Source organism: Amblyomma mixtum, chromosome 5 (assembly GCF_055824585.1).
Source record: "Amblyomma mixtum isolate Tamu chromosome 5, ASM5582458v1, whole genome shotgun sequence".
In the NCBI taxonomy this organism is placed as follows: domain Eukaryota; kingdom Metazoa; phylum Arthropoda; class Arachnida; order Ixodida; family Ixodidae; genus Amblyomma; species Amblyomma mixtum.
Window position 1 is genome coordinate 133,663,273 of NC_143016.1, and position 8,142 is coordinate 133,671,414.

Here is an 8,142-nt window from a genome sequence, read left to right on the forward strand (position 1 = left end):
CATACTACTTTTGGGGGGTTCTGCAAAGTCCAAATCCAGCGAAGCTCAAGGCAGCTTCGGTAATTTTCTGCACCTGATGTTCTCGCTTTAATACGACCATGAATACACAATTGGAAAACCGGCAAATTAAAAGCTGTGATTCAAGAGCACAAGTTTACATAAATTTTCTACAACGATATCGGGTTTCAGTGTAAAAGTAAGCTTGCGCGATTGCATATTTAGTCCAGCAAAAAGAACTGGCGCAATGAAAACGACACTCTCTTTTACCAAATACGAGCACAAGACTGTTTAATGCAGTCCGTCGTGCAGCGCAATTAGGCTCAGGGCCTCTGCTTTAGCAGAGAAGTCACTCTGATCGCATTAAGCTCCACCTTTCCATTGTTTTCAGCAGGATGGCGAGGCAAGCCATGCAGGTAATGCCTTAAGCATGACACGGTTTATCTGCACCGTTAAGTAGCATGAATGTACGTCTGCCAAATATAAAATGCATGCGTGAAAAATAACGCATTATCTTTTCGCCGTTGGTAGAGTTTCATTTTTAAAACTGAGGCAGCTACATTGATGCAGTCGAGGCAGGTAGACTTTGCTGCAAGATGGAGATTACGTAAGTGATAAACCTCAATAAATACACGAATAAATAACTAAAACTTCAAAAAATACATTACTTTACTAAAAGCACGAGATTATATTGACAAATCGAAGGCCGTCAGCATCAAAGAGAACTTCAGTTTTAGATCATCTTCATTGGCAACGGGGCTGGAAATATCGAATGACTAAAATACTCTAGATATTAAAATTAAAGTCAATGTGAACGAAGTCCCGAAAGTAGATGAACTTAGAATATTAGGTATGATTATCATCCGCAGGGGTAGTAAAAAAGAATGATTAAGAAATTAAAGACCAGGCGGAGCTCGTAGTCAGAGTATTTAAGAAGACGTCCAACAGGAGGAGTGGCCTCACGGAGGCTAGTAGACTCAGACTGGTACAAGCTTTTGTCACGAGCAGAATCTGCTACGCGACTCCATTCCTTATTATCAACAAGACCGAAGAACGGTAAATAAACACCATAATTAAGAGATGCACAAAGTGCGCTGTACGGCTCCCCATAACTACTTCTAACGACATTCTGGAGAAAATGGGGTTGCATAATGAATGGAAAGAGCTGGCCGAGGGGGTCAGGATATCCCAGAGAAAACAACTCGCAGGAACGACGGCGGGTAGACAAATCCTCGACTGGGTCAACCTACTAGCGCCCGGGGAAGGCAAAATTGTCAGACAAAGCATAGATCGAGAAATCAGAAAGCATCTATACGTCTCACCTATACCGAAGAACATGCACTCCGTACACGACGAGGGGAGGAGGAAAAGCAGAGCTAAGCACCTCGCCAACAAATTGGACAAACTCCCGCCGGGATCGGTCGCCTACACCGATGCAGCGATCGGGAAAGAAAGCGACGCAACCTCGGTCACCCTATTGGACACCGGGATCGAAATAGGAATCGAAAGAAACCGAGATATACCACTGGTAGAGGCGGAAGAGATTGCAATAGCCATTGCCATTGCACGACCAGGCGTGAAACACGTTGTCAGCGATAACAAAGCGGCGGTTAGGAATTTTAGCAAGGGTAGAGTCAGCAATCGGGCAGCCAAAATTCTGAACGAGTCGTATCTCGCCGAAAGCGTGACTATAATCTGGATCCCAGCACACACCGGTCTCGCCGGCAACGAGGCTGCCCACATGCTCGCCCGCTCCTCGCTACCTTGGGGTGCTGCGGACGCCTCCACAAAAACATCTAAAAGGAAGGAAAGCATTGATACGTTTAGGGATGTAACCGACAATCTGAAGGAAGACCGGCTTGCAGCAATAGATGAGGCCCGTCGGAAGACTGCACCCGGCCCGGACTCCATTCCGTACGAGGTGTACAAGAACATGAGTTCCGCTCTACTGCCTCAACTCCTCGCCACCATCAACAAGGTATGGATAGAAGGCGTCGTACCAGAAAGTTGGAAATCGGCTATTGTGATCCCCATCCCAAAGCCAGGGAAGCCGCCGACAGACCTTGGTAATTTCCGGCCTATATCACTTACGCCCACTTTGTGCAAGCTTACTGAAAAGATGCTTGCCACACGCCTGTCGTGGTGGCTTGAGCACCACGGTTTCTATCATCCCGCCCAAATGGGCTTTCGAACGTCCATAGGTACAGAAGATGGATTGGCTGTCTTGTGACATCAGTTCTAGCTTCAACACGCAGCCACAATGTCCGTACCGTACTGGCCATGGACGTTGAAAAGGCGTACGACAATATCAGTCATGCTGCTATCCTGGAATCACTTGGCATGCTGCATTTCCCCGTTAGAGTGCGCAATTTTGTAAAATCCTTTCTGGAAGGCCGACACTTAGCCATACGCCTCAGTGGTGAGGCCGTCGGATCCTTTGTGCCTCTTCGCGGCGTGCCCCAGGAATCGGTACTATCGCCCACATTATTTAATATTACTTTCATCCATCTTGCTTGGCGCTTACATGAAGTGACTGATATTAAGTTTTTATTGTACGCTGATGACATCACTGTGTGGAGCACCCACCCCGACCTGTTGACTCAAGCCTCCGCCCTACAGTCAGCCCTAGATAAAACGTCGACTTATGCCTCTTCAATTGGTCTTCAGCTTTCAGTGAGCAAAACTACGTATGTGTCTGTTGCCAACCGCTGGGGACGCCGTAAACTCGCTGCGACACCAATTCGTCTCCATCTATCCGGAACTCCACTTCAAGAAAGTTCGATAGTTAAAATATTGGGCTTGACGATTCACGAGTCAGGAACAGGGACTGATAGGCTTTCTCGAGCTAAAAAGCAAGCGATTCAGGCGTTAGGCCTGATTAGACGAATTGCTCCTAAAACAGGCGGCGCCCGCTCTCATGTTGCAAGGCAGTTGGTGCGGGCGGTTGTGCAACCGTGCCTCGTGTACCAAGCCCAATTCCAGCATTTGACGAGGGCTTAGTGGGATCGCCTTGAAGCCGTTAATCGAGAGGCAATGAGGGTCATCACTTGCCTCTTCCCCGCATCACCCCGATCATGGCGCTCCAAGAACATGCGCAGCTGAATACTCTAGATGAGCTGGTGCAGCAAAGACGTGATGCTCGCCGGCTTAAGTCTAACCTTACACACGCAGCGTGTGCACTCAAGGCGTATGCTTCCTCGCACTCCATTCGACAGCCGCCTCCGCCAGTTCTCCCTCCCTGGCATTTTGTGCAGCTAAGCGATAACAAACCAACTGATCTACGTCGGCCATGATCTACCCTCGCGGCGGCGTCGTTTCGTGAACGAATTACACAAGAAGACGCCCATCTGCCGCATGGCTCCATCGTTTTATACGTTGACGCAGGCATCCAGGCTTGCGAAACCACTACTGCAATTTACTGCCCTTGCAAGCCGGCCCTCAACAAAACGTCCAGGTTTCGCTTCCCAGAACCTCCTTCCTCCTTCTGTGCGGAGATGCTTGCCGTTCAAGAGGCACTATGCTCAGTGGCCGCCGTTCCCCTACTACCTACGGCTCGCATTGTCATCCGCACCGACGTTCTTCAAGTCATACGCCTACTACGACGCGTCAGTCGCACCCCAGGCATTTGCCAGGACATCCATCGTCTCGCGGCACGCATTCCGCAGCCAATCCGAATTCAGTGGGTCCCACGAGACCTACTGAGTTCGCAAAGCCGTGCAGATTCTGCGACCCACCTTGTGACTCCAACTTCGTCTTCGCCTCGAGTCCTAACACTGGATGACACCACCCTCCTTTTAACAAAAAAGGAACACCTCCGGCGCCGCACACGTGCTCTAATCCCTCCGTGTGCGGTAACCCTCCCCCGTGGTCTTACCCGTGCAGAGGAGGTTACGCTACGGAGGATCCGGGTCGGGGTTGCCCTAACTCCGGCCGTTACACGAAACTGGCCGCAATTCGAAGGTGTATTTCCCCGCCTCGGGTGTCCAGTCTGCAAGAACAGAAATCTTGAGGCCGACATTCACCACCTGCTGTGGGTTTGCCCGGCGTTGAAGCCGACAAGAATTCGGCACCTGGAGGCATCGGGTCTTTCGCCCGATAATAGTGCTTCATACACCGCTTGGACACAGGGACCTCATCATCGTTCACTGCTCGATTTCATTAGATCAGCGAACCTTTATTCATTTATTTAGGCATCTTCATTTATCATTACATGCCGTTTTATGCCCTGAGCCAATCAACATCGCATTAAAAAAAAAGACCGGAGGATATATCCGCCACCGGATAGATCCCTGAGTAAAAAGGAAACGTACGACTGGAGAAGACTCCAAGCTCGAAATTTCTTCTCGCCCCTGTGGAGGAGTTGGACGCGTGCCAGAGGGCGGAAGAGGGACGGTTCTCAAACCGAAATTTATAAATTTTGCGGCCACGTGGCAACATTAGATCATATAATATGGAGATGCGTTCGTGCCCCAGGGCGCAACGAGATTAAAACTAGCGATTAATGGGAGACCACGCTAAGAAGCTCCGACGAAAAAACTCAGCGATTCGCCGTCCGCCTGGCGGCCGAGGCTGCCGACCTCTTCTCCTAGACGGGGTCGGATGTCCACCGGCCGCGGTGCGACAGACTGCATCCCCGGACGCCTGCGTGCGGACCTGGAGGTGACTGCCGCGCCATATTCGGCAGAAATAAATGTTTTTCCTCCTCCTCCTCTTCCAAAAGAAGCTGCCAGGGTAGCTCAATGGTCATGGCGCTCGGCTGCTGACTCGAAAGACGCCTGTTTGATCACGGCCGCAGCGGTCGAATTTCGATGGTGGCGAGTCTCTAGAGGCCCATCTGTACTGTGCGATGTCAGCGCACATTAAGGAAACCCAGGTTGCCTAAATTTGCGGAGTCCTTCACCATGGCGTCACTCATAGCCAAAGTCGCTTTGGAACGTTAAACCCCATGAACCTTATATTGTTTTGCATGCTCGTTTGGTTGGCTTTTTCGCATTGCTTGTATATGGAATGGCGTACTGTGCGAGCTGTCGTCGCCTAAATCAAGCAACCTTTTCGCAAAAATACACAAACCGCATTTGTATTTCATACGGAGATAATCATGACTGCTTTTTAAGTATGCACTGGTGGAAAGACAACTAAGGTAGATTTTAGTGCGTATTTCCGGCGCTTTATATTTCCACCCACATTGCCGATTAAGAGAAACAACTGGGCGCACCTTCGATTATGACGGCCTTAAATTCTTCAACGTAATCCTGCCAGAAAAAGTTCATTACCTATGTCAAGAGGAAGACGCACATGTGTGCTAAAAACGAAGATGAACCTGCGCTTCAGCGGCATTGCCATCACCGAATGTGTCTGTGCTCGGCCTGGCTGACACCGGACATTTTAGAGTGAAAAACTGTACTCCTCCCATGCTGAGCGTGAAAGTCATTTGGATCTTAGATTTTACCTCTAACGGGAGGTGCGTCTCATGTGGAAAATCGCTCGGCGGGTGCCTCGACCTTCTTCTTCACTGACAACCATAGCTACGCGCTTGACAGTCACGCTGGCTTCTGCGCGGCCGCTCTTTCTTGCCAGTCGTGACATGTCATGTGTCACGTGATTCGCTCTTGTGCTTGGTAGTCACATCCACCACTGCCCCGACCGGAGCACTGGGCACTCGCTCTTTCACTTGCTGCACGTGATATATCACGTGATGTGCTTTCGCTAATAAATTGCAGTGCTTGCTGACAGAGCTTTCGCTCTGTTTACCCTGGCTCAGGTGAGTTGAGCCACAGGTGATTTGCCCTTTCCCCTACACCGGGTGCAAGAGCGCACCACCATGCGCCGCCGAAGCGTTTGCTGATTGGCAGAGGGAGACAGCGGGCATGTGCGCCGAGAATGGCGGGAACCGCCTGCGGCCAAAGCGGCACGACAGCTAGCGGCGACAGCGAGATGACGTCAGGTAAATACTAGCCGCCTTCCCTCTTTGTTGTCGCCACCTTGCCCCTTCAGCCGCACGATCAAGCCAAATGGCAAGAGTCGCAGATCAAGTATCCAGCAGCCAGAAATTTGGGCAGTTCCCAATGAGAGCTTGACATCTGGCAAAACGTCGTGTTCGGCGTTTTGTTCTTATTCGCATTTCCACTGGGCAGCCGTGAGAACGGCCGCGCGTGGTGTAAGATACTGGGAGCTCGGCGTTCGCGGCTGAGACCTCAATGGAGACTCAATGGCCTAGTAAGAACAACCGCAGACTTTGCAGCACCCCTGCGGCTTTAGCAAGGATGATGGATACCATTCTTAGTGGGTTGAAGTGGCAGATGAACCTCGGCTACCTCCACGACATTGTCAGGTTTTCCCGTGACAATTTCATCCATTTAGTTATTTAGTGGTCTAATTATTCAATCTAATACCTACAATTTACTTGCACCGACCGTACCAAGATAACTTTCACAGTTTTTAAAAGAAAAAGTTGCAAATATTAAAAAAATATCCGGTATATTGTATCGTACATGATACGCATGAGCTCTGCGTGCCAGCCACATCTGAACCGACCGCTGCCGTTGACGCTAACACGTGCCTACATCGACGAGCCCCTATAAAACCGAGCAGCCGCTATCAATAGACGTTCATTCAGTCCTTGCTTGACCTGTTCGATACATAGTGTCAGCCGCCGTGGTGGCTCAGTGGTTATGGTGCTCGGCTGCTGACCCAAAAGACGCGGGTTCGATCCCGGCCGCGGCGGCTGGAATTTCTTTGGAGGAGAAATTCTAGAGGCCCGTGTACTGTGCGATGTCAGTGCACGTTAAAGAACCCCAGGTAGTCGAAATTTCCGGAGCCCTCCACAACGGCGTCTCTCATAGCCTTAGTCGCTTTGGGACGTTAAACCCCATACACAAACCAACATACATAGTGTCAGAAGTGGGCCGACTGTCTGCCTCTCAAGCAGTGGCTTGAACAAGAAATGCAAGGGCGTCGCCAACAAGCCAGGAAAAATGGAGCTACTCAAGCCGCCCGACCAGCTAATTCTGACCGGGAACATCGCAAAAAAGTGGGCGTTGTTTAAGCAGAAGTTCGAGCTCTTTTTGGAAGCAACCATGACGACCAAGGAGCCAAGGACGGAAGCTGCTAAGACGGCGCTGCTGCTAAGTGTTGCCAGCGATGAAGCTCACGAGGTATTTAATAACATCACTTTTTCGACAGAAGAAAGCAAGAATGACTATGCAACGGTTGTGAGCAAGTTTGAAGCATACTGTCAGGAGCAGGAGAATAAGGTCTGCGAGAGGTACGTGTTTCCCTGAAGGATTCAAGCGGAAGGCGAACCTTTCGAACAATTTCTAGGCGACCTGCGAAAGCTAGCCCAGAGTTGCAGCTTCACAACACTGAGCGACGCACTGATCCGTGACCAGATTGTGTTCGGCGCAAATAACCCGAAGCTACGTGAGAAACTGCTCAAAGTTAAAGACCTAACGCTGCTTAAAGCAAGAACACAATGAACGTTTATTGATAGCAGCTGCTCGGTTTTATAGGGACTGGTCGCTGTATGCACGTGTTAGCGTCAACGGCAGCGGTCGATTCGGGATGACGCTGGCGCGCACAGCGCATGCGCATCATATACGATACATCTTCCCTTGCTTATTGGTTCTTGGGAATGAGTCACAAATTCGCTTGGTTGAAGTTGTGATCGTAGTAAAGCCTGTTTGGCGGCCTCCTATTTTTGGAGGACCGCCTCACCGCTTGTCTAGAGTGTCCGTCCGTAGATGGCGCAGCTACCCCTCTTGGACTGGGCCTCTGCTCGTCGACGGGCTCGCACTCACTCTCGGACTCGTCACTTCTCTCGGACGCGTCGCATTTAGATGCTTGCGGTTGCGGCGAAGCAGCTTATCTTCGGTAAGCACACGATATGACCACTGCGCTACCGGCCCCAGTACTTGCGCTTTGCGTGTCCACTGTTTGTGACGAATCCTAACAACTCCTCCTTTCCGGAGGCACGGTAGAGGTTTTGCGCCGGTGTCACCCACGCTTCGCGCACTTTTACGTGGGAAGGTCCCAGACACCCTTAGAGCGTGTGGGGGTAGTGGTCTGGGACTCAAAAGAGATGCCCTCGACTCGGTGTGGCAAACTCAGCGGAGACCAGCTACCAAGTGACAACAGGTTGTTGGGAGT